This window comes from Pseudophryne corroboree, chromosome 4, assembly GCF_028390025.1.
Source record: "Pseudophryne corroboree isolate aPseCor3 chromosome 4, aPseCor3.hap2, whole genome shotgun sequence".
Taxonomy (NCBI): domain Eukaryota; kingdom Metazoa; phylum Chordata; class Amphibia; order Anura; family Myobatrachidae; genus Pseudophryne; species Pseudophryne corroboree.
The window spans coordinates 19,748,887-19,773,795 of record NC_086447.1 but is presented as its reverse complement, the minus strand read 5'-3'; the positions used below and the strand labels follow the sequence as shown (position 1 = coordinate 19,773,795).

The 24,909-nt window shown below is 36.7% G+C and overlaps 20 non-coding genes across 20 annotated transcripts; 12 read left to right on the top strand and 8 right to left on the bottom strand.

The window, feature by feature from the left end:
* Window positions 1-479: 479 nt before the first annotated feature.
* Window positions 480-553, top strand: TRNAN-GUU (transfer RNA asparagine (anticodon GUU)). Its single transcript has one exon. It is a non-coding gene; the product is annotated as a tRNA-Asn (tRNA).
* Window positions 554-4,889: 4,336 nt separating this feature from the next.
* On the bottom strand, window positions 4,890-4,961 carry TRNAM-CAU (transfer RNA methionine (anticodon CAU)). Its single transcript has one exon. It is a non-coding gene; the product is annotated as a tRNA-Met (tRNA).
* Window positions 4,962-5,147: 186 nt separating this feature from the next.
* On the top strand, window positions 5,148-5,221 carry TRNAN-GUU (transfer RNA asparagine (anticodon GUU)). The gene has a single exon. It is a non-coding gene; the product is annotated as a tRNA-Asn (tRNA).
* Window positions 5,222-6,057: 836 nt separating this feature from the next.
* Window positions 6,058-6,129, bottom strand: TRNAM-CAU (transfer RNA methionine (anticodon CAU)). Its single transcript has one exon. It is a non-coding gene; the product is annotated as a tRNA-Met (tRNA).
* A 186-nt stretch (window positions 6,130-6,315) lies between these two features.
* TRNAN-GUU (transfer RNA asparagine (anticodon GUU)) lies at window positions 6,316-6,389 on the top strand. Its single transcript has one exon. It is a non-coding gene; the product is annotated as a tRNA-Asn (tRNA).
* A 3,168-nt stretch (window positions 6,390-9,557) lies between these two features.
* TRNAM-CAU (transfer RNA methionine (anticodon CAU)) lies at window positions 9,558-9,629 on the bottom strand. The gene has a single exon. It is a non-coding gene; the product is annotated as a tRNA-Met (tRNA).
* Window positions 9,630-9,815: 186 nt separating this feature from the next.
* Window positions 9,816-9,889, top strand: TRNAN-GUU (transfer RNA asparagine (anticodon GUU)). Its single transcript has one exon. It is a non-coding gene; the product is annotated as a tRNA-Asn (tRNA).
* Window positions 9,890-10,982: 1,093 nt separating this feature from the next.
* TRNAN-GUU (transfer RNA asparagine (anticodon GUU)) lies at window positions 10,983-11,056 on the top strand. Its single transcript has one exon. It is a non-coding gene; the product is annotated as a tRNA-Asn (tRNA).
* Window positions 11,057-13,044: 1,988 nt separating this feature from the next.
* TRNAM-CAU (transfer RNA methionine (anticodon CAU)) lies at window positions 13,045-13,116 on the bottom strand. The gene has a single exon. It is a non-coding gene; the product is annotated as a tRNA-Met (tRNA).
* A 186-nt stretch (window positions 13,117-13,302) lies between these two features.
* On the top strand, window positions 13,303-13,376 carry TRNAN-GUU (transfer RNA asparagine (anticodon GUU)). The gene has a single exon. It is a non-coding gene; the product is annotated as a tRNA-Asn (tRNA).
* An 834-nt stretch (window positions 13,377-14,210) lies between these two features.
* Window positions 14,211-14,282, bottom strand: TRNAM-CAU (transfer RNA methionine (anticodon CAU)). The gene has a single exon. It is a non-coding gene; the product is annotated as a tRNA-Met (tRNA).
* A 186-nt stretch (window positions 14,283-14,468) lies between these two features.
* On the top strand, window positions 14,469-14,542 carry TRNAN-GUU (transfer RNA asparagine (anticodon GUU)). Its single transcript has one exon. It is a non-coding gene; the product is annotated as a tRNA-Asn (tRNA).
* Window positions 14,543-15,635: 1,093 nt separating this feature from the next.
* Window positions 15,636-15,709, top strand: TRNAN-GUU (transfer RNA asparagine (anticodon GUU)). Its single transcript has one exon. It is a non-coding gene; the product is annotated as a tRNA-Asn (tRNA).
* Window positions 15,710-17,697: 1,988 nt separating this feature from the next.
* TRNAM-CAU (transfer RNA methionine (anticodon CAU)) lies at window positions 17,698-17,769 on the bottom strand. The gene has a single exon. It is a non-coding gene; the product is annotated as a tRNA-Met (tRNA).
* A 186-nt stretch (window positions 17,770-17,955) lies between these two features.
* Window positions 17,956-18,029, top strand: TRNAN-GUU (transfer RNA asparagine (anticodon GUU)). Its single transcript has one exon. It is a non-coding gene; the product is annotated as a tRNA-Asn (tRNA).
* An 834-nt stretch (window positions 18,030-18,863) lies between these two features.
* TRNAM-CAU (transfer RNA methionine (anticodon CAU)) lies at window positions 18,864-18,935 on the bottom strand. Its single transcript has one exon. It is a non-coding gene; the product is annotated as a tRNA-Met (tRNA).
* A 1,352-nt stretch (window positions 18,936-20,287) lies between these two features.
* TRNAN-GUU (transfer RNA asparagine (anticodon GUU)) lies at window positions 20,288-20,361 on the top strand. The gene has a single exon. It is a non-coding gene; the product is annotated as a tRNA-Asn (tRNA).
* A 2,262-nt stretch (window positions 20,362-22,623) lies between these two features.
* TRNAN-GUU (transfer RNA asparagine (anticodon GUU)) lies at window positions 22,624-22,697 on the top strand. Its single transcript has one exon. It is a non-coding gene; the product is annotated as a tRNA-Asn (tRNA).
* An 836-nt stretch (window positions 22,698-23,533) lies between these two features.
* On the bottom strand, window positions 23,534-23,605 carry TRNAM-CAU (transfer RNA methionine (anticodon CAU)). The gene has a single exon. It is a non-coding gene; the product is annotated as a tRNA-Met (tRNA).
* A 186-nt stretch (window positions 23,606-23,791) lies between these two features.
* On the top strand, window positions 23,792-23,865 carry TRNAN-GUU (transfer RNA asparagine (anticodon GUU)). The gene has a single exon. It is a non-coding gene; the product is annotated as a tRNA-Asn (tRNA).
* The last annotated feature ends 1,044 nt before the right edge of the window (window positions 23,866-24,909 follow it).

The following is a 24,909-nucleotide window of genomic DNA, read 5'->3' as shown; positions in this document are numbered from 1 at the left end:
CATTGCTCTTCTGGTGACAATGTAGCTTGTTTTTGTCAATTACCATTTCAGTAATAGGGTAAAGAAAATTAAGTGGATTTCTGAAAAAAAAACAATGCTGTCAATATACTATTAAAACAAATTAAAATGTTAAAAGTTATTGTACTTTAAGTAAAAATAAAAGAGTCAAAATATCAATTCCAGTTTTGGAAGAATTTAATTAACAAAAAAAGAAGTGCACATAGCAGAGGATGGTTTCGATCCACCGACCTCTGGGTTATGGGCCAAGCACGCTTCCGCTGCGCCACTCTGCTGCTCATGTAAGTGCCAGAGATCCTGAAGTACTCACTCATCATGTGAAAGTACCAATGTGTTTCTTCGTTGGTCAATGGAAGAAAAATCTTGCAAAACTCTCCAGATTATTGCCTTTTTAACCTTTTTCTAGGAAACTTTCTAGATGAATGCTTTTTAGCCTTTGTTAGTACATGCTTTTGCAAGTTGTCTCTGTGGTGCAATCGGTTAGCGCATTCGGCTGTTAACCGAAAGGCTGGTGGTTCAATACCACCCAGGGACGTAATTGACCTTGTGATCAAATTTTGTTGATCTTTAAGTAGACAAGTCAAAATTTCAAACCACCTCTTATAGTGTAGGGTACCTGGCCTTCTCTGATGCAATCAGAGTCAGATTTGATTAAGTCATTTTATAAAAAACAGGAAGCACAATTTAGCATTGGGGTTGCAGAGAAAAAAAATTATGCAGGCAGAGAAATCCAATTGAGTGATTAATCAGCTCTCCATTTTATGGCTTTATTTTTATGCTAACACATTTGCTCTCTGAAAAGTGTCCACAAAGCCAAGTCTCTGATTAACACCTTTGTAGGAATGGTTTTTCACCTATTACTGATTAAAACTTGCTTCATTGGAAAGGCAGCAAGATGCATCCTCATTACAATGTCCACTGAAATAATACAGGTTGACACCAGGAAACATAAACCTCACTGCATCCTTGCTGCTTTCTCAAGTGGGAATCTGTTTAATGTGAAAACCAGGTGATATCTAATCAGCACACAGGTAAGAAGTTAAGAAAATCTTTCTTTAAGGGTGAAGATGTTTCTCACAAAATCGTTGCCCCAATGCATCATTGAAATTCAAGCTGGAAAGATGATTTTGAAATATCAATTGTACATTTTGCATTGCTCTTCTGGTGACAATGTAGCTTGTTTTTGTCAATTACCATTTCAGTAATAGGGTAAAGAAAATTAAGTGGATTTCTGAAAGAAAACAATGCTGTCAATATACTATTAAAACAAATTAAAATGTTAAAAGTTATTGTACTTTAAGTAAAAATAAAAGAGTCAAAATATCAATTCCAGTTTTGGAAGAATTTAATTAACAAAAAAAAAAGTGCACATAGCAGGGGATGGTTTCGATCCACCAACCTCTGGGTTATGGGCCCAGCACGCTTACGCTGCGCCACTCTGCTGCTCATGTAAGTGTCAGAGATCCTGAAGTACTCACCCATCATGTGAAAGTACCAATGTGTTTCTTCGTTGGTCAATGGAAGAAAAATCTTGCAAAACTCTCCAGATTATTGCCTTTTTAACCTTTTTCTAGGAAACTTTCTAGATTAATGCTTTTTAGCCTTTGTCAGTACATGCTTTTGCAAGCTGTCTCTGTGGCGCAATCGGTTAGCGCATTTGGCTGTTAACCGAAAGGTTGGTGGTTCAATCCCACCCGGGGAAGTAATTGACCTTGTGATCAAATTTTGGTGATCTTTAAGTAGACAAGTCAAAATTTCAAACCACCTCTTATAGTGTAGGGTACCTGGCCTTCTCTGATGCAATCAGAGTCAGATTTGATTAAGTCATTTTATAAAAAACAGGAAGCACAATTTAGCATGGGGTTGCAGAGAAAAAAAATTATGCAGGCAGAGAAATCCAATTGAGTGATTAATCAGCTCTCCATTTTATGGCTTTATTTTTATGCTAACACATTTGCTCTCTGAAAAGTGTCCACAAAGCCAAGTCTCTGATTAACACCTTTGTAGGAATGGTTTTTCACCTATTACTGATTAAAACTTGCTTCATTGGAAAGGCAGCAAGATGCATCCTCATTACAATGTCCACTGAAATAATACAGGTTGACACCAGGAAACATAAACCTCACTGCATCCTTGCTGCTTTCTCAAGTGGGAATCTGTTTAATGTGAAAACCAGGTGATATCTAATCAGCACACAGGTAAGAAGTTAAGAAAATCTTTCTTTAAGGGTGAAGATGTTTCTCACAAAATCGTTGCCCCAATGCATCATTGAAATTCAAGCTGGAAAGATGATTTTGAAATATCAATTGTACATTTTGCATTGCTCTTCTGGTGACAATGTAGCTTGTTTTTATCAATTACCATTTCAGTAATAGGGTAAAGAAAATTAAGTGGATTTCTGAAAGAAAACAATGCTGTCAATATACTATTAAAACAAATTAAAATGTTAAAAGTTATTGTACTTTAAGTAAAAATAAAAGAGTCAAAATATCAATTCCAGTTTTGGAAGAATTTAATTAACAAAAAAAGAAGTGCACATAGCAGAGGATGGTTTCGATCCACCGACCTCAGGGTTATGGGCCCAGCACGCTACCGCTGCGCCACTCTGCTGCTCATGTAAGTGCCAGAGATCCTGAAGTACTCACTCATCATGTGAAAGTACCAATGTGTTTCTTCGTTGGTCAATGGAAGAAAAATCTTGCAAAACTCTCCAGATTATTGCCTTTTTAACCTTTTTCTAGGAAACTTTCTAGATGAATGCTTTTTAGCCTTTGTTAGTACATGCTTTTGCAAGTTGTCTCTGTGGTGCAATCGGTTAGAGCATTTGGCTGTTAACCGAAAGGCTGGTGGTTCAATACCACCCAGGGACGTAATTGACCTTGTGATCAAATTTTGGTGATCTTTAAGTAGACAAGTCAAAATTTCAAACCACCTCTTATAGTGTAGGGTACCTGGCCTTCTCTGATGCAATCAGAGTCAGATTTGATTAAGTCATTTTATAAAAAACAGGAAGCACAATTTAGCATGGGGTTGCAGAGAAAAAAAATTATGCAGGCAGAGAAATCCAATTGAGTGATTAATCAGCTCTCCATTTTATGGCTTTATTTTTATGCTAACACATTTGCTCTCTGAAAAGTGTCCACAAAGCCAAGTCTCTGATTAACACCTTTGTAGGAATGGTTTTTCACCTATTACTGATTAAAACTTGCTTCATTGGAAAGGCAGCAAGATGCATCCTCATTACAATGTCCATTGAAATAATACAGGTTGACACCAGGAAACATAAACCTCACTGCATCCTTGCTGCTTTCTCAAGTGGGAATCTGTTTAATGTGAAAACCAGGTGATATCTAATCAGCACACAGGTAAGAAGTTAAGAAAATCTTTCTTTAAGGGTGAAGATGTTTCTCACAAAATCGTTGCCCCAATGCATCATTGAAATTCAAGCTGGAAAGATGATTTTGAAATATCAATTGTACATTTTGCATTGCTCTTCTGGTGACAATGTAGCTTGTTTTTGTCAATTACCATTTCAGTAATAGGGTAAAGAAAATTAAGTGGATTTCTGAAAGAAAACAATGCTGTCAATACACTAAAACAAATTAAAATGTTAAAAGTTATTGTACTTTAAGTAAAAATAAAAGAGTCAAAATATCAATTCCAGTTTTGGAAGAATTTAATTAACAAAAAAAATAAGTGCACATAGCAGAGGATGGTTTCGATCCACCAACCTCTGGGTTATGTGCCCAGCACGCTTCCGTTGCGCCACTCTGCTGCTCATGTAAGTATCAGAGATCCTGAAGTACTCACTCATCATGTGAAAGTACCAATGTGTTTCTTCGTTGGTCAATGGAAGAAAAATCTTGCAAAACTCTCCAGATTATTGCCTTTTTAACCTTTTTCTAGGAAACTTTCTAGATGAATGCTTTTTAGCCTTTGTCAGTACATGCTTTTGCAAGCTGTCTCTGTGGCGCAATCGGTTAGCGCATTCGGCTGTTAACCGAAAGCTTGGTGGTTCAATCCCACCCAGGGATGTAATTGACCTTGTGATCAAATTTTGCTGATCTTTAAGTAGACAAGTCAAAATTTCAAACCACCTTTTATGGTGTAAGGTACCTGGCCTTCTCTGATGCAATCAGAGTCATATTTGATTAAGTCATTTTATAAAAAACAGGAAGCACAATTTAGCATTGGGGTTGCAGAGAAAAAAAAATATGCAGGCAGAGAAATCCAATTGAGTGATTAATCAGCTCTCCATTTTATGGCTTTATTTTTATGCTAACACATTTGCTCTCTGAAAAGTGTCCACAAAGCCAAGTCTCTGATTAACACCTTTGTAGGAATGGTTTTTCACCTATTACTGATTAAAACTTGCTTCATTGGAAAGGCAGCAAGATGCATCCTCATTACAATGTCCACTGAAATAATACAGGTTGACACCAGGAAACATAAACCTCACTGCATCCTTGCTGCTTTCTCACGTGGGAATCTGTTTAATGTGAAAACCAGGTGATATCTAATCAGCACACAGGTAAGAAGTTAAGAAAATCTTTCTTTAAGGGTGAAGATGTTTCTCACAAAATCGTTGCCCCAATGCATCATTGAAATTCAAGATGGAAAGATGATTTTGAAATATCAATTGTACATTTTGCATTGCTCTTCTGGTGACAATGTAGCTTGTTTTTGTCAATTACCAATTCAGTAATAGGGTAAAGAAAATTAAGTGGATTTCTGAAAGAAAACAATGCTGTCAATATACTATTAAAACAAATTAAAATGTTAAAAGTTATTGTACTTTAAGTAAAAATAAAAGAGTCAAAATATCAATTCCAGTTTTGGAAGAATTTAATTAACAAAAAAATAAGTGCACATAGCAGAGGATGGATTCGATCCACCGACCTCTGGGTTATGGGCCCAGCACGCTTCCGCTGCGCCACTCTGCTGCTCATGTAAGTGCCAGAGATCCTGAAGTACTCACTCATCATGTGAAAGTACCAATGTGTTTCTTCGTTGGTCAATGGAAGAAAAATCTTGCAAAACTCTCCAGATTATTGCCTTTTTAACCTTTTTCTAGGAAACTTTCTAGATGAATGCTTTTTAGCCTTTGTCAGTACATGCTTTTGCAAGCTGTCTCTGTGGCGCAATCGGTTAGCGCATTCGGCTGTTAACCGAAAGGTTGGTGGTTCAATCCCACCCAGGGACGTAATTGACCTTGTGATCAAATTTTGGTGATCTTTAAGTAGACAAGTCAAAATTTCAAACCACCTTTTATGGTGTAGGGTACCTGGCCTTCTCTGATGCAATCAGAGTCATATTTGATTAAGTCATTTTATAAAAAACAGGAAGCACAATTTAGCATTGGGGTTGCAGAGAAAAAAAATTATGCAGGCAGAGAAATCCAATTGAGTGATTAATCAGCTCTCCATTTTATGGCTTTATTTTTATGCTAACACATTTGCTCTCTGAAAAGTGTCCACAAAGCCAAGTCTCTGATTAACACCTTTGTAGGAATGGTTTTTCACCTATTACTGATTAAAACTTGCTTCATTGGAAAGGCAGCAAGATGCATCCTCATTACAATGTCCACTGAAATAATACAGGTTGACACCAGGAAACATAAACCTCACTGCATCCTTGCTGCTTTCTCAAGTGGGAATCTGTTTAATGTGAAAACCAGGTGATATCTAATCAGCACACAGGTAAGAAGTTAAGAAAATCTTTCTTTAAGGGTGAAGATGTTTCTCACAAAATCGTTGCCCCAATGCATCATTGAAATTCAAGCTGGAAAGATGATTTTGAAATATCAATTGTACATTTTGCATTGCTCTTCTGGTGACAATGTAGCTTGTTTTTGTCAATTACCGTTTCAGTAATAGGGTAAAGAAAATTAAGTGGATTTCTGAAAGAAAACAATGCTGTCAATATACTATTAAAACAAATTAAAATGTTAAAAGTTATTGTACTTTAAGTAAAAATAAAAGAGTCAAAATATCAATTCCAGTTTTGGAAGAATTTAATTAACAAAAAAATAAGTGCACATAGCAGAGGATGGTTTCGATCCACCGACCTCTGGGTTATGGGCCCAGCACGCTTCCGCTGCGCCACTCTGCTACTCATGTAAGTGTCAGAGATCCTGAAGTACTCACTCATCATGTGAAAGTACCAATGTGTTTCTTCGTTGGTCAATGGAAGAAAAATCTTGCAAAACTCTCCAGATTATTGCCTTTTTAAACTTTTTCTAGGAAACTTTCTAGATGAATGCTTTTTAGCCTTTGTCAGTACATGCTTTCGCAAGCTGTCTCTGTGGCGCAATCGGTTAGCGCATTCGGCTGTTAACCGAAAGGTTGGTGGTTCAATCCCACCCGGGGACGTAATTGACCTTGTGATCAAATTTTGGTGATCTTTAAGTAGACAAGTCAAAATTTCAAACCACCTCTTATAGTGTAGGGTACCTGGCCTTCTCTGATGCAATCAGAGTCAGATTTGATTAAGTCATTTTATAAAAAACAGGAAGCACAATTTAGCATGGGGTTGCAGAGAAAAAAAATTATGCAGGCAGAGAAATCCAATTGAGTGATTAATCAGCTCTCCATTTTATGGCTTTATTTTTATGCTAACACATTTGCTCTCTGAAAAGTGTCCACAAAGCCAAGTCTCTGATTAACACCTTTGTAGGAATGGTTTTTCACCTATTACTGATTAAAACTTGCTTCATTGGAAAGGCAGCAAGATGCATCCTCATTACAATGTCCACTGAAATAATACAGGTTGACACCAGGAAACATAAACCTCACTGCATCCTTGCTGCTTTCTCAAGTGGGAATCTGTTTAATGTGAAAACCAGGTGATATCTAATCAGCACACAGGTAAGAAGTTAGGAAAATCTTTCTTTAATGGTGAAGATGTTTCTCACAAAATCGTTGCCCCAATGCATCATTGAAATTCAAGATGGAAAGATGATTTTGAAATATCAATTGTACATTTTGCATTGCTCTTCTGGTGACAATGTAGCTTGTTTTTATCAATTACCATTTCAGTAATAGGGTAAAGAAAATTAAGTGGATTTCTGAAAGAAAACAATGCTGTCAATATACTATTAAAACAAATTAAAATGTTAAAAGTTATTGTACTTTAAGTAAAAATAAAAGAGTCAAAATATCAATTCCAGTTTTGGAAGAATTTAATTAACAAAAAAATAAGTGCACATAGCAGAGGATGGTTTCGATCCACCGACCTCAGGGTTATGGGCCCAGCACGCTTCCGCTGCGCCACTCTGCTGCTCATGTAAGTGCCAGAGATCCTGAAGTACTCACTCATCATGTGAAAGTACCAATGTGTTTCTTCGTTGGTCAATGGAAGAAAAATCTTGCAAAACTCTCCAGATTATTGCCTTTTTAACCTTTTTCTAGGAAACTTTCTAGATGAATGCTTTTTAGCCTTTGTTAGTACATGCTTTTGCAAGTTGTCTCTGTGGTGCAATCGGTTAGAGCATTTGGCTGTTAACCGAAAGGCTGGTGGTTCAATACCACCCAGGGACGTAGTTGACCTTGTGATCAAATTTTGCTGATCTTTAAGTAGACAAGTCAAAATTTCAAACCACCTCTTATAGTGTAGGGTACCTGGCCTTCTCTGATGCAATCAGAGTCAGATTTGATTAAGTCATTTTATAAAAAACAGGAAGCACAATTTAGCATGGGGTTGCAGAGAAAAAAAATTATGCAGGCAGAGAAATCCAATTGAGTGATTAATCAGCTCTCCATTTTATGGCTTTATTTTTATGCTAACACATTTGCTCTCTGAAAAGTGTCCACAAAGCCAAGTCTCTGATTAACACCTTTGTAGGAATGGTTTTTCACCTATTACTGAATAAAACTTGCTTCATTGGAAAGGCAGCAAGATGCATCCTCATTACAATGTCCATTGAAATAATACAGGTTGACACCAGGAAACATAAACCTCACTGCATCCTTGCTGCTTTCTCAAGTGGGAATCTGTTTAATGTGAAAACCAGGTGATATCTAATCAGCACACAGGTAAGAAGTTAAGAAAATCTTTCTTTAAGGGTGAAGATGTTTCTCACAAAATCGTTGCCCCAATGCATCATTGAAATTCAAGCTGGAAAGATGATTTTGAAATATCAATTGTACATTTTGCATTGCTCTTCTGGTGACAATGTAGCTTGTTTTTGTCAATTACCATTTCAGTAATAGGGTAAAGAAAATTAAGTGGATTTCTGAAAGAAAACAATGCTGTCAATACACTAAAACAAATTAAAATGTTAAAAGTTATTGTACTTTAAGTAAAAATAAAAGAGTCAAAATATCAATTCCAGTTTTGGAAGAATTTAATTAACAAAAAAAATAAGTGCACATAGCAGAGGATGGTTTCGATCCACCAACCTCTGGGTTATGTGCCCAGCACGCTTCCGTTGCGCCTCTCTGCTGCTCATGTAAGTGTCAGAGATCCTGAAGTACTCACTCATCATGTGAAAGTACCAATGTGTTTCTTCGTTGGTCAATGGAAGAAAAATCTTGCAAAACTCTCCAGATTATTGCCTTTTTAACCTTTTTCTAGGAAACTTTCTAGATGAATGCTTTTTAGCCTTTGTCAGTACATACTTTTGCAAGCTGTCTCTGTGGCGCAATCGGTTAGCGCATTCGGGTGTTAACCGAAAGCTTGGTGGTTCAATCCCACCCAGGGATGTAATTGACCTTGTGATCAAATTTTGCTGATCTTTAAGTAGACAAGTCAAAATTTCAAACCACCTTTTATGGTGTAAGGTACCTGGCCTTCTCTGATGCAATCAGAGTCATATTTGATTAAGTCATTTTATAAAAAACAGGAAGCACAATTTAGCATTGGGGTTGCAGGGAAAAAAAAATATGCAGGCAGAGAAATCCAGTTGAGTGATTAATCAGCTCTCCATTTTATGGCTTTATTTTTATGCTAACACATTTGCTCTCTGAAAAGTGTCCACAAAGCCAAGTCTCTGATTAACACCTTTGTAGGAATGGTTTTTCACCTATTACTGATTAAAACTTGCTTCATTGGAAAGGCAGCAAGATGCATCCTCATTACAATGTCCACTGAAATAATACAGGTTGACACCAGGAAACATAAACCTCACTGCATCCTTGCTGCTTTCTCACGTGGGAATCTGTTTAATGTGAAAACCAGGTGATATCTAATCAGCACACAGGTAAGAAGTTAAGAAAATCTTTCTTTAAGGGTGAAGATGTTTCTCACAAAATCGTTGCCCCAATGCATCATTGAAATTCAAGATGGAAAGATGATTTTGAAATATCAATTGTACATTTTGCATTGCTCTTCTGGTGACAATGTAGCTTGTTTTTGTCAATTACCATTTCAGTAATAGGGTAAAGAAAATTAAGTGGATTTCTGAAAGAAAACAATGCTGTCAATATACTATTAAAACAAATTAAAATGTTAAAAGTTATTGTACTTTAAGTAAAAATAAAAGAGTCAAAATATCAATTCCAGTTTTGGAAGAATTTAATTAACAAAAAAATAAGTGCACATAGCAGAGGATGGTTTCGATCCACCGACCTCTGGGTTATGGGCCCAGCACGCTTCCGCTGCGCCACTCTGCTGCTCATGTAAGTGCCAGAGATCCTGAAGTACTCACTCATCATGTGAAAGTACCAATGTGTTTCTTCGTTGGTCAATGGAAGAAAAATCTTGCAAAACTCTCCAGATTATTGCCTTTTTAACCTTTTTCTAGGAAACTTTCTAGATGAATGCTTTTTAGCCTTTGTTAGTACATGCTTTTGCAAGTTGTCTCTGTGGTGCAATCGGTTAGCGCATTCGGCTGTTAACCGAAAGGCTGGTGGTTCAATACCACCCAGGGACGTAATTGACCTTGTGATCAAATTTTGCTGATCTTTAAGTAGACAAGTCAACATTTCAAACCACCTCTTATAGTGTAGGGTACCTGGCCTTCTCTGATGCAATCAGAGTCATATTTGATTAAGTCATTTTATAAAAAACAGGAAGCACAATTTAGCATGGGGTTGCAGAGAAAAAAAATTATGCAGGCAGAGAAATCCAATTGAGTGATTAATTAGCTCTCCATTTTATGGCTTTATTTTTATGCTAACACATTTGCTCTCTGAAAAGTGTCCACAAAGCCAAGTCTCTGATTAACACCTTTGTAGGAATGGTTTTTCACCTATTACTGATTAAAACTTGCTTCATTGGAAAGGCAGCAAGATGCATCCTCATTACAATGTCCACTGAAATAATACAGGTTGACACCAGGAAACATAAACCTCACTGCATCCTTGCTGCTTTCTCAAGTGGGAATCTGTTTAATGTGAAAACCAGGTGATATCTAATCAGCACACAGGTAAGAAGTTAAGAAAATCTTTCTTTAAGGGTGAAGATGTTTCTCACAAAATTGTTGCCCCAATGCATCATTGAAATTCAAGATGGAAAGATGATTTTGAAATATCAATTGTACATTTTGCATTGCTCTTCTGGTGACAATGTAGCTTGTTTTTGTCAATTACCATTTCAGTAATAGGGTAAAGAAAATTAAGTGGATTTCTGAAAGAAAACAATGCTGTCAATATACTATTAAAACAAATTAAAATGTTAAAAGTTATTGTACTTTAAGTAAAAATAAAAGAGTCAAAATATCAATTCCAGTTTTGGAAGAATTTAATTAACAAAAAAATAAGTGCACATAGCAAAGGATGGTTTCGATCCACCGACCTCTGGGTTATGGGCCCAGCACGCTTCCGCTGCGCCACTCTGCTGCTCATGTAAGTGTCAGAGATCCTGAAGTACTCACTCATCATGTGAAAGTACCAATGTGTTTCTTCGTTGGTCAATGGAAGAAAAATCTTGCAAAACTCTCCAGATTATTGCCTTTTTAACCTTTTTCTAGGAAACTTTCTAGATGAATGCTTTTTAGCCTTTGTCAGTACATGCTTTTGCAAGCTGTCTCTGTGGCGCAATCGGTTAGCGCATTCGGCTGTTAACCGAAAGGTTGGTGGTTCAATCCCACCCGGGGACGTAATTGACCTTGTGATCAAATTTTGGTGATCTTTAAGTAGACAAGTCAAAATTTCAAACCACCTTTTATGGTGTAAGGTACCTGGCCTTCTCTGATGCAATCAGAGTCAGATTTGATTAAGTCATTTTATAAAAAAACAGGAAGCACAATTTAGCATTGGGGTTGCAGAGAAAAAAAAATATGCAGGCAGAGAAATCCAATTGAGTGATTAATCAGCTCTCCATTTTATGGCTTTATTTTTATGCTAACACATTTGCTCTCTGAAAAGTGTCCACAAAGCCAAGTCTCTGATTAACACCTTTGTAGGAATGGTTTTTCACCTATTACTGATTAAAACTTGCTTCATTGAAAAGGCAGCAAGATGCATCCTCATTACAATGTCCACTGAAATAATACAGGTTGACACCAGGAAACATAAACCTCACTGCATCCTTGCTTCTTTCTCACGTGGGAATCTGTTTTATGTGAAAACCAGGTGATATCTAATCAGCACACAGGTAAGAAGTTAAGAAAATCTTTCTTTAAGGGTGAAGATGTTTCTCACAAAATCGTTGCCCCAATGCATCATTGAAATTCAAGATGGAAAGATGATTTTGAAATATCAATTGTACATTTTGCATTGCTCTTCTGGTGACAATGTAGCTTGTTTTTGTCAATTACCATTTCAGTAATAGGGTAAAGAAAATTAAGTGGATTTCTGAAAGAAAACAATGCTGTCAATATACTATTAAAACAAATTAAAATGTTAAAAGTTATTGTACTTTAAGTAAAAATAATAGAGTCAAAATATCAATTCCAGTTTTGGAAGAATTTAATTAACAAAAAAATAAGTGCACATAGCAGAGGATGGTTTCGATTCACCGACCTCTGGGTTATGGGCCCAGCACGCTTCCGCTGCGCCACTCTGCTGCTCATGTAAGTGTCAGAGATCCTGAAGAACTCACTCATCATGTGAAAGTACCAATGTGTTTCTTCGTTGGTCAATGGAAGAAAAATCTTGCAAAACTCTCCAGATTATTGCCTTTTTAACCTTTTTCTAGGAAACTTTCTAGATGAATGCTTTTTAGCCTTTGTCAGTACATGATTTTGCAAGCTGTCTCTGTGGCGCAATCGGTTAGCGCATTTGGCTGTTAACCGAAAGGCTGGTGGTTCAATACCACCCAGGGATGTAATTGACCTTGTGATCAAATTTTGCTGATCTTTAAGTAGACAAGTCAAAATTTCAAACCACCTCTTATAGTGTAGGGTACCAGGCCTTCTCTGATGCAATCAGAGTCAGATTTGATTAAGTCATTTTATAAAAAACAGGAAGCACAATTTAGCATGGGGTTGCAGAGAAAAAAAATTATGCAGGCAGAGAAATCCAATTGAGTGATTAATCAGCTCTCCATTTTATGGCTTTATTTTTATGCTAACACATTTGCTCTCTGAAAAGTGTCCACAAAGCCAAGTCTCTGATTAACACCTTTGTAGGAATCGTTTTTCACCTATTACTGATTAAAACTTGCTTCATTGGAAAGGCAGCAAGATGCATCCTCATTACAATGTCCACTGAAATAATACAGGTTGACACCAGGAAACATAAACCTCACTGCATCCTTGCTGCTTTCTCAAGTGGGAATCTGTTTAATGTGAAAACCAGGTGATATCTAATCAGCACACAGGTAAGAAGTTAAGAAAATCTTTCTTTAAGGGTGAAGATGTTTCTCACAAAATCGTTGCCCCAATGCATCATTGAAATTCAAGATGGAAAGATGATTTTGAAATATCAATTGTACATTTTGCATTGCTCTTCTGGTGACAATGTAGCTTGTTTTTATCAATTACCATTTCAGTAATAGGGTAAAGAAAATTAAGTGGATTTCTGAAAGAAAACAATGCTGTCAATATACTATTAAAACAAATTAAAATGTTAAAAGTTATTGTACTTTAAGTAAAAATAAAAGAGTCAAAATATCAATTCCAGTTTTGGAAGAATTTAATTAACATAGCAAAGGATGGTTTCGATCCACCGACCTCTGGGTTATGGGCCCAGCACGCTTCCACTGCGCCACTCTGCTGCTCATGTAAGTGTCAGAGATCCTGAAGAACTCACTCATCATGTGAAAGTACCAATGTGTTTCTTCGTTGGTCAATGGAAGAAAAATCTTGCAAAACTCTCCAGATTATTGCCTTTTTAACCTTTTTCTAGGAAACTTTCTAGATGAATGCTTTTTAGCCTTTGTCAGTACATGCCTTTGCAAGCTGTCTCTGTGGCGCAATCGGTTAGCGCATTCGGCTGTTAACCGAAAGGTTGGTGGTTCAATCCCACCCGGGGACGTAATTGACCTTGTGATCAAATTTTGGTGATCTTTAAGTAGACAAGTCAAAATTTCAAACCACCTTTTATGGTGTAAGGTACCTGGCCTTCTCTGATGCAATCAGAGTCAGATTTGATTAAGTCATTTTATAAAAAACAGGAAGCACAATTTAGCATTGGGGTTGCAGAGAAAAAAAATATGCAGGCAGAGAAATCCAATTGAGTGATTAATCAGCTCTCCATTTTATGGCTTTATTTTTATGCTAACACATTTGCTCTCTGAAAAGTGTCCACAAAGCCAAGTCTCTGATTAACACCTTTGTAGGAATGGTTTTTCACCTGTTACTGATTAAAACTTGCTTCATTGAAAAGGCAGCAAGATGCATCCTCATTACAATGTCCACTGAAATAATACAGGTTGACACCAGGAAACATAAACCTCACTGCATCCTTGCTTCTTTCTCACGTGGGAATCTGTTTAATGTGAAAACCAGGTGATATCTAATCAGCACACAGGTAAGAAGTTAAGAAAATCTTTCTTTAAGGGTGAAGATGTTTCTCACAAAATCGTTGCCCCAATGCATCATTGAAATTCAAGATGGAAAGATGATTTTGAAATATCAATTGTACATTTTGCATTGCTCTTCTGGTGACAATGTAGCTTGTTTTTGTCAATTACCATTTCAGTAATAGGGTAAAGAAAATTAAGTGGATTTCTGAAAGAAAACAATGCTGTCAATATACTATTAAAACAAATTAAAATGTTAAAAGTTATTGTACTTTAAGTAAAAATAAAAGAGTCAAAATATCAATTCCAGTTTGGAAGAATTTAATTAACAAAAAAATAAGTGCACGTAGCAGAGGATGGTTTCGATCCACCGACCTCTGGGTTATGGGCCCAGCACGCTTCCGCTGCGCCACTCTGCTGCTCATGTAAGTGCCAGAGATCCTGAAGTACTCACTCATCATGTGAAAGTACCAATGTGTTTCTTCGTTGGTCAATGGAAGAAAAATCTTGCAAAACTCTCCAGATTATTGCCTTTTTAACCTTTTTCTAGGAAACTTTCTAGATGAATGCTTTTTAGCCTTTGTTAGTACATGCTTTTGCAAGTTGTCTCTGTGGTGCAATCGGTTAGCGCATTCGGCTGTTAACCGAAAGGCTGGTGGTTCAATACCACCCAGGGACGTAATTGACCTTGTGATCAAATTTTGCTGATCTTTAAGTAGACAAGTCAACATTTCAAACCACCTCTTATAGTGTAGGGTACCTGGCCTTCTCTGATGCAATCAGAGTCATATTTGATTAAGTCATTTTATAAAAAACAGGAAGCACAATTTAGCATGGGGTTGCAGAGAAAAAAAATTATGCAGGCAGAGAAATCCAATTGAGTGATTAATTAGCTCTCCATTTTATGGCTTTATTTTTATGCTAACACATTTGCTCTCTGAAAAGTGTCCACAAAGCCAAGTCTCTGATTAACACCTTTGTAGGAATGGTTTTTCACCTATTACTGATTAAAACTTGCTTCATTGGAAAGGCAGCAAGATGCATCCTCATTACAATGTCCACTGAAATAATACAGGTTGACACCAGGAAACATAAACCTCACTGCATCCTTGCTGCTTTCTCAAGTGGGAATCTGTTTAATGTGAAAACCAGGTGATATCTAATCAGCACACAGGTAAGAAGTTAAGAAAATCTTTCTTTAAGGGTGAAGATGTTTCTCACAAAATTGTTGCCCCAATGCATCATTGAAATTCAAGATGGAAAGATGATTTTGAAATATCAATTGTACATTTTGCATTGCTCTTCTGGTGACAATGTAGCTTGTTTTTGTCAATTACCATTTCAGTAATAGGGTAAAGAAAATTAAGTGGATTTCTGAAAGAAAACAATGCTGTCAATATACTATTAAAACAAATTAAAATGTTAAAAGTTATTGTACTTTAAGTAAAAATAAAAGAGTCAAAATATCAATTCCAGTTTTGGAAGAATTTAATTAACAAAAAAATAAGTGCACATAGCAAAGGATGGTTTCGATCCACCGACCTCTGGGTTATGGGCCCAGCACGCTTCCGCTGCGCCACTCTGCTGCTCATGTAAGTGTCAGAGATCCTGAAGTACTCACTCATCATGTGAAAGTACCAATGTGTTTCTTCGTTGGTCAATGGAAGAAAAATCTTGCAAAACTCTCCAGATTATTGCCTTTTTAACCTTTTTCTAGGAAACTTTCTAGATGAATGCTTTTTAGCCTTTGTCAGTACATGCTTTTGCAAGCTGTCTCTGTGGCGCAATCGGTTAGCGCATTCGGCTGTTAACCGAAAGGTTGGTGGTTCAATCCCACCCGGGGACGTAATTGACCTTGTGATCAAATTTTGGTGATCTTTAAGTAGACAAGTCAAAATTTCAAACCACCTTTTATGGTGTAAGGTACCTGGCCTTCTCTGATGCAATCAGAGTCAGATTTGATTAAGTCATTTTATAAAAAAACAGGAAGCACAATTTAGCATTGGGGTTGCAGAGAAAAAAAAATATGCAGGCAGAGAAATCCAATTGAGTGATTAATCAGCTCTCCATTTTATGGCTTTATTTTTATGCTAACACATTTGCTCTCTGAAAAGTGTCCACAAAGCCAAGTCTCTGATTAACACCTTTGTAGGAATGGTTTTTCACCTATTACTGATTAAAACTTGCTTCATTGAAAAGGCAGCAAGATGCATCCTCATTACAATGTCCACTGAAATAATACAGGTTGACACCAGGAAACATAAACCTCACTGCATCCTTGCTTCTTTCTCACGTGGGAATCTGTTTTATGTGAAAACCAGGTGATATCTAATCAGCACACAGGTAAGAAGTTAAGAAAATCTTTCTTTAAGGGTGAAGATGTTTCTCACAAAATCGTTGCCCCAATGCATCATTGAAATTCAAGATGGAAAGATGATTTTGAAATATCAATTGTACATTTTGCATTGCTCTTCTGGTGACAATGTAGCTTGTTTTTGTCAATTACCATTTCAGTAATAGGGTAAAGAAAATTAAGTGGATTTCTGAAAGAAAACAATGCTGTCAATATACTATTAAAACAAATTAAAATGTTAAAAGTTATTGTACTTTAAGTAAAAATAATAGAGTCAAAATATCAATTCCAGTTTTGGAAGAATTTAATTAACAAAAAAATAAGTGCACATAGCAAAGGATGGTTTCGATTCACCGACCTCTGGGTTATGGGCCCAGCACGCTTCCGCTGCGCCACTCTGCTGCTCATGTAAGTGTCAGAGATCCTGAAGAACTCACTCATCATGTGAAAGTACCAATGTGTTTCTTCGTTGGTCAATGGAAGAAAAATCTTGCAAAACTCTCCAGATTATTGCCTTTTTAACCTTTTTCTAGGAAACTTTCTAGATGAATGCTTTTTAGCCTTTGTCAGTACATGATTTTGCAAGCTGTCTCTGTGGCGCAATCGGTTAGCGCATTTGGCTGTTAACCGAAAGGCTGGTGGTTCAATACCACCCAGGGATGTAATTGACCTTGTGATCAAATTTTGCTGATCTTTAAGTAGACAAGTCAAAATTTCAAACCACCTCTTATAGTGTAGGGTACCAGGCCTTCTCTGATGCAATCAGAGTCAGATTTGATTAAGTCATTTTATAAAAAACAGGAAGCACAATTTAGCATGGGGTTGCAGAGAAAAAAAATTATGCAGGCAGAGAAATCCAATTGAGTGATTAATCAGCTCTCCATTTTATGGCTTTATTTTTATGCTAACACATTTGCTCTCTGAAAAGTGTCCACAAAGCCAAGTCTCTGATTAACACCTTTGTAGGAATGGTTTTTCACCTATTACTGATTAAAACTTGCTTCATTGGAAAGGCAGCAAGATGCATCCTCATTACAATGTCCACTGAAATAATACAGGTTGACACCAGGAAACATAAACCTCACTGCATCCTTGCTGCTTTCTCAAGTGGGAATCTGTTTAATGTGAAAACCAGGTGATATCTAATCAGCACACAGGTAAGAAGTTAAGAAAATCTTTCTTTAAGGGTGAAGATGTTTCTCACAAAATCGTTGCCCCAATGCATCATTGAAATTCAAGATGGAAAGATGATTTTGAAATATCAATTGTACATTTTGCATTGCTCTTCTGGTGACAATGTAGCTTGTTTTTATCAATTACCATTTCAGTAATAGGGTAAAGAAAATTAAGTGGATTTCTGAAAGAAAACAATGCTGTCAATATACTATTAAAACAAATTAAAATGTTAAAAGTTATTGTACTTTAAGTAAAAATAAAAGAGTCAAAATATCAATTCCAGTTTTGGAAGAATTTAATTAACATAGCAAAGGATGGTTTCGATCCACCGACCTCTGGGTTATGGGCCCAGCACGCTTCCACTGCGCCACTCTGCTGCTCATGTAAGTGTCAGAGATCCTGAAGAACTCACTCATCATGTGAAAGTACCAATGTGTTTCTTCGTTGGTCAATGGAAGAAAAATCTTGCAAAACTCTCCAGATTATTGCCTTTTTAACCTTTTTCTAGGAAACTTTCTAGATGAATGCTTTTTAGCCTTTGTCAGTACATGCCTTTGCAAGCTGTCTCTGTGGCGCAATCGGTTAGCGCATTCGGCTGTTAACCGAAAGGTTGGTGGTTCAATCCCACCCGGGGACGTAATTGACCTTGTGATCAAATTTTGGTGATCTTTAAGTAGACAAGTCAAAATTTCAAACCACCTTTTATGGTGTAAGGTACCTGGCCTTCTCTGATGCAATCAGAGTCAGATTTGATTAAGTCATTTTATAAAAAACAGGAAGCACAATTTAGCATTGGGGTTGCAGAGAAAAAAAATATGCAGGCAGAGAAATCCAATTGAGTGATTAATCAGCTCTCCATTTTATGGCTTTATTTTTATGCTAACACATTTGCTCTCTGAAAAGTGTCCACAAAGCCAAGTCTCTGATTAACACCTTTGTAGGAATGGTTTTTCACCTATTACTGATTAAAACTTGCTTCATTGAAAAGGCAGCAAGATGCATCCTCATTACAATGTCCACTGAAATAATACAGGTTGACACCAGGAAACATAAACCTCACTGCATCCTTGCTTCTTTCTCACGTGGGAATCTGTTTAATGTGAAAACCAGGTGATATCTAATCAGCACACAGGTAAGAAGTTAAGAAAATCTTTCTTTAAGGGTGAAGATGTTTCTCACAAAATCGTTGCCCCAATGCATCATTGAAATTCAAGATGGAAAGATGATTTTGAAATATCAATTGTACATTTTGCATTGCTCTTCTGGTGACAATGTAGCTTGTTTTTGTCAATTACCATTTCAGTAATAGGGTAAAGAAAATTAAGTGGATTTCTGAAAGAAAACAATGCTGTCAATATACTATTAAAACAAATTAAAATGTTAAAAGTTATTGTACTTTAAGTAAAAATAAAAGAGTCAAAATATCAATTCCAGTTTGGAAGAATTTAATTAACAAAAAAATAAGTGCACGTAGCAGAGGATGGTTTCGATCCACCGACCTCTGGGTTATGGGCCCAGCACGCTTCCGCTGCGCCACTCTGCTGCTCATGTAAGTGCCAGAGATCCTGAAGTACTCACTCATCATGTGAAAGTACCAATGTGTTTCTTCGTTGGTCAATGGAAGAAAAATCTTGCAAAACTCTCCAGATTATTGCCTTTTTAACCTTTTTCTAGGAAACTTTCTAGATGAATGCTTTTTAGCCTTTGTCAGTACATGCTTTTGCAAGCTGTCTCTGTGGCGCAATCGATTAGCGCATTTGGCTGTTAACCGAAAGGCTGGTGGTTCAATACCACCCAGTGACATAATTGACCTTGTGATCAAATTTTGCTGATCTTTAAGTAGACAAGTCAAAATTTCAAACCACCTCTTATAGTGTAGGGTACCTGGCCTTCTCTGATGCAATCAGAGTCAGATTTGATTAAGTCATTTTATAAAAAACAGGAAGCACAATTTAGCATGGGGTTGCAGAGAAAAAAAATTATGCAGGCAGAGAAATCCAATTGAGTGATTAGTCAGCTCTCCATTTTATGGCTTTATTTTTATGCTAACACATTTGCTCTCTGAAAAGTGTCCACAAAGCCAAGTCTCTGATTAACACCTTTGTAGGAATGGTTTTTCACCTATTACTGATTAAAACTTGCTTCATTGGAAAGGCAGCAAGATGCATCCTCATTACAATGTCCACTGAAATAATACAGGTTGACACCAGGAAACATAAACCTCACTGCATCCTTGCTGCTTTCTCAAGTGGGAATCTGTTTAATGTGAAAACCAGGTGATATCTAATCAGCACACAGGTAAAAGTTAAGAAAATCTTTCTTTAAGGGTGAAGATGTTTCTCACAAAATCGTTGCCCCAATGCATCATTGAAATTCAAGATGGAAAGATGATTTTGAAATATCAATTGTACATTTTGCATTGCTCTTCTGGTGACAATGTAGCTTGTTTTTGTCAATTACCATTTCTGTAATAGGGTAAAGAAAATTAAGTGGATTTCTGAAAGAAAACAATGCTGTCAATATACTATTAAAACAAATTAAAATGTTAAAAGTTATTGTACTTTAAGTAAAAATAAAAGAGTCAAAATATCAATTCCAGTTTTGGAAGAATTTAATTAACAAAAAAATAAGTGCACATAGCAAAGGATGGTTTCGATACACCAACCTCTGGGTTATGGGCCCAGCACACTTCCGCTGCGCCACTCTGCTGCTCATGTAAGTGTCAGAGATCCTGAAGTACTCACTCATCATGTGAAAGTACCAATGTGTTTCTTCGTTGGTCAATGGAAGAAAAATCTTGCAAAACTGTCCAGATTATTGCCTTTTTAACCTTTTTCTAGGAAACTTTCTAGATGAATGGTTTTTAGCCTTTGTCAGTACATGCTTTTGCAAGTTGTCTCTGTGGCGCAATCGGTTAGCGCATTCGGCTGTTAACCGAAAGGCTGGTGGTTCAATCCCTCCCGGGGACGTGATTGACCTTATGATCAAATTTTGGTGATCTTTAAGTAGACAAGTCAAAATTTCAAACCACCTCTTATAGTGTAGGGTACCTGGCCTTCTCTGATGGAATCAGAGTCAGATTTGATTAAGTCATTTTATAAAAAACAGGAAGCACAATTTAGCATTGGGGTTGCAGAGAAAAAAAATTATGCAGGCAGAGAAATCCAATTGAGTGATTAATCAGCTCTCCATTTTATGGCTTTATTTTTATGCTAACACATTTGCTCTCTGAAAATTGTCCACAAAGCCAAGTCTCTGATTAACACCTTTGTAGGAATGGTTTTTCACCTATTACTGATTAAAACTTGCTTCATTGGAAAGGCAGCAAGATGCATCCTCATTACAATGTCCACTGAAATAATACAGGTTGACACCAGGAAACATAAACCTCACTGCATCCTTGCTGCTTTCTCAAGTGGGAATCTGTTTAATGTGAAAACCAGGTGATATCTAATCAGCACACAGGTAAGAAGTTAAGAAAATCTTTCTTTAAGGGTGAAGATGTTTCTCACAAAATCGTTGCCCCAATGCATCATTGAAATTCAAGATGGAAAGATGATTTTGAAATATCAATTGTACATTTTGCATTGCTCTTCTGGTGACAATGTAGCTTGTTTTTGTCAATTACCATTTCAGTAATAGGGTAAAGAAAATTAAGTGGATTTCTGAAAGAAAACAATGCTGTCAATATACTATTAAAACAAATTAAAATGTTAAAAGTTATTGTACTTTAAGTAAAAATAAAAGAGTCAAAATATCAATTCCAGTTTTGGAAGAATTTAATTAACAAAATAATAAGTGCACATAGCAGAGGATGGTTTCGATCCACCGACCTCTGGGTTATGGGCCCAGCACGCTTCCGCTGCACCACTCTGCTGCTCATGTAAGTGTCAGAGATCCTGAAGTACTCACTCATCATGTGAAAGTACCAATGTGTTTCTTCGTTGGTCAATGGAAGAAAAATCTTGCAAAACTCTCCAGATTATTGCCTTTTTAACCTTTTTCTAGGAAACTTTCTAGATGAATGCTTTTTAGCCTTTGTTAGTACATGCTTTTGCAAGTTGTCTCTGTGGTGCAATCGGTTAGCGCATGCGGCTGTTAACCAAAAGGCTGGTGGTTCAATACCACCCTGGGACGTAATTGACCTTGTGATCAAATTTTGGTGATCTTTAAGTAGACAAGTCAAAATTTCAAACCACCTCTTATAGTGTAGGGTACCTGGCCTTCTCTGATGCAATCAGAGTCAGATTTGATTAAGTCATTTTATAAAAAACAGGAAGCACAATTTAGCATTGGGGTTGCAGAGAAAAAAAAATATGCAGGCAGAGAAATCCAATTGAGTGATTAATCAGCTCTCCATTTTATGGCTTTATTTTTATGCTAACACATTTGCTCTCTGAAAAGTGTCCACAAAGCCAAGTCTCTGATTAACACCTTTGTAGGAATGGTTTTTCACCTATTACTGATTAAAACTTGCTTCATTGGAAAGGCAGCAAGATGCATCCTCATTACAATGTCCACTGAAATAATACAGGTTGACACCAGGAAACATAAACCTCACTGCATCCTTGCTGCTTTCTCAAGTGGGAATCTGTTTTATGTGAAAACCAGGTGATATCTAATCAGCACACAGGTAAGAAGTTAAGAAAATCTTTCTTTAAGGGTGAAGATGTTTCTCACAAAATCGTTGCCCCAATGCATCATTGAAATTCAAGCTGGAAAGATGATTTTGAAATATCAATTGTACATTTTGCATTGCTCTTCTGGTGACAATGTAGCTTGTTTTTGTCAATTACCATTTCAGTAATAGGGTAAAGAAAATTAAGTGGATTTCTGAAAGAAAACAATGCTGTCAATATACTATTAAAACAAATTAAAATGTTAAAAGTTATTGTACTTTAAGTAAAAATAAAAGAGTCAAAATATCAATTCCAGTTTTGGAAGAATTTAATTAACAAAAAAATAAGTGCACATAGCAAAGGATGGTTTCGATCCACCAACCTCTGGGTTATGGGCCCAGCACGCTTCCGCTGCGCCACTCTGCTGCTCATGTAAGTGTCAGAGATCCTGAAGAACTCACTCATCATGTGAAAGTACCAATGTGTTTCTTCGTTGGTCAATGGAAGAAAAATATTGCAAAACTCTCCAGATTATTGCCTTTTTAACCTTTTTCTAGGAAACTTTCTAGATGAATGCTTTTTAGCCTTTGTCAGTACATGCTTTTGCAAGCTGTCTCTGTGGCGCAATCGGTTAGCGCATTCGGCTGTTAACCGAAAGGTTGGTGGTTCAATCCCACCCGGGGACGTAATTGACCTTGTGATCAAATTTTGGTGATCTTTAAGTAGACAAGTCAAAATTTCAAACCACCTTTTATGGTGTAAGGTACCTGGCCTTCTCTGATGCAATCAGAGTCAGATTTGATTAAGTCATTTTATAAAAAACAGGAAGCACAATTTAGCATTGGGGTTGCAGAGAAAAAAAAATATGCAGGCAGAGAAATCCAATTGAGTGATTAATCAGCTCTCCATTTTATGGCTTTATTTTTATGCTAACACATTTGCTCTCTGAAAAGTGTCCACAAAGCCAAGTCTCTGATTAACACCTTTGTAGGAATGGTTTTTCACCTATTACTGATTAAAACTTGCTTCATTGGAAAGGCAGCAAGATGCATCCTCATTACAATGTCCACTGAAATAATACAGGTTGACACCAGGAAACATAAACCTCACTGCATCCTTGCTGCTTTCTCAAGTGGGAATCTGTTTTATGTGAAAACCAGGTGATATCTAATCAGCACACAGGTAAGAAGTTAAGAAAATCTTTCTTTAAGGGTGAAGATGTTTCTCACAAAATCGTTGCCCCAATGCATCATTGAAATTCAAGCTGGAAAGATGATTTTGAAATATCAATTGTACATTTTGCATTGCTCTTCTGGTGACAATGTAGCTTGTTTTTGTCAATTACCATTTCAGTAATAGGGTAAAGAAAATTAAGTGGATTTCTGAAAGAAAACAATGCTGTCAATATACTATTAAAACAAATTAAAATGTTAAAAGTTATTGTACTTTAAGTAAAAATAAAAGAGTCAAAATATCAATTCCAGTTTTGGAAGAATTTAATTAACAAAAAAATAAGTGCACATAGCAGAGGATGGTTTCGATCCACCGACCTCTGGGTTATGGGCCCAGCACGCTTCCGCTGCGCCACTCTGCTGCTCATGTAAGTGCCAGAGATCCTGAAGTACTCACTCATCATGTGAAAGTACCAATGTGTTTCTTCGTTGGTCAATGGAAGAAAAATCTTGCAAAACTCTCCAGATTATTGCCTTTTTAACCTTTTTCTAGGAAACTTTCTAGATGAATGCTTTTTAGCCTTTGTTAGTACATGCTTTTGCAAGTTGTCTCTGTGGTGCAATCGGTTAGCGCATTCGGCTGTTAACCGAAAGGCTGGTGGTTCAATACCACCCAGGGACGTAATTGACCTTGTGATCAAATTTTGCTGATCTTTAAGTAGACAAGTCAACATTTCAAACCACCTCTTATAGTGTAGGGTACCTGGCCTTCTCTGATGCAATCAGAGTCAGATTTGATTAAGTCATTTTATAAAAAACAGGAAGCACAATTTAGCATGGGGTTGCAGAGAAAAAAAAATATGCAGGCAGAGAAATCCAATTGAGTGATTAATCAGCTCTCCATTTTATGGCTTTATTTTTATGCTAACACATTTGCTCTCTGAAAAGTGTCCACAAAGCCAAGTCTCTGATTAACACCTTTGTAGGAATGGTTTTTCACCTATTACTGATTAAAACTTGCTTCATTGGAAAGGCAGCAAGATGCATCCTCATTACAATGTCCACTGAAATAATACAGGTTGACACCAGGAAACATAAACCTCACTGCATCCTTGCTGCTTTCTCAAGTGGGAATCTGTTTAATGTGAAAACCAGGTGATATCTAATCAGCACACTGGTAAGAAGTTAAGAAAATCTTTCTTTAAGGGTGAAGATGTTTCTCACAAATTGTTGCCCCAATGCATCATTGAAATTCAAGATGGAAAGATGATTTTGAAATATCAATTGTACATTTTGCATTGCTCTTCTGGTGACAATGTAGCTTGTTTTTGTCAATTACCATTTCAGTAATAGGGTAAAGAAAATTAAGTGGATTTCTGAAAGAAAACAATGCTGTCAATATACTATTAAAACAAATTAAAATGTTAAAAGTTATTGTACTTTAAGTAAAAATAAAAGAGTCAAAATATCAATTCCAGTTTTGGAAGAATTTAATTAACAAAAAAATAAGTGCACATAGCAAAGGATGGTTTCGATCCACCGACCTTTGGGTTATGGGCCCAGCACGCTTCCGCTGCGCCACTCTGCTGCTCATGTAAGTGTCAGAGATCCTGAAGTACTCACTCATCATGTGAAAGTACCAATGTGTTTCTTCGTTGGTCAATGGAAGAAAAATCTTGCAAAACTCTCCAGATTATTGCCTTTTTAACCTTTTTCTAGGAAACTT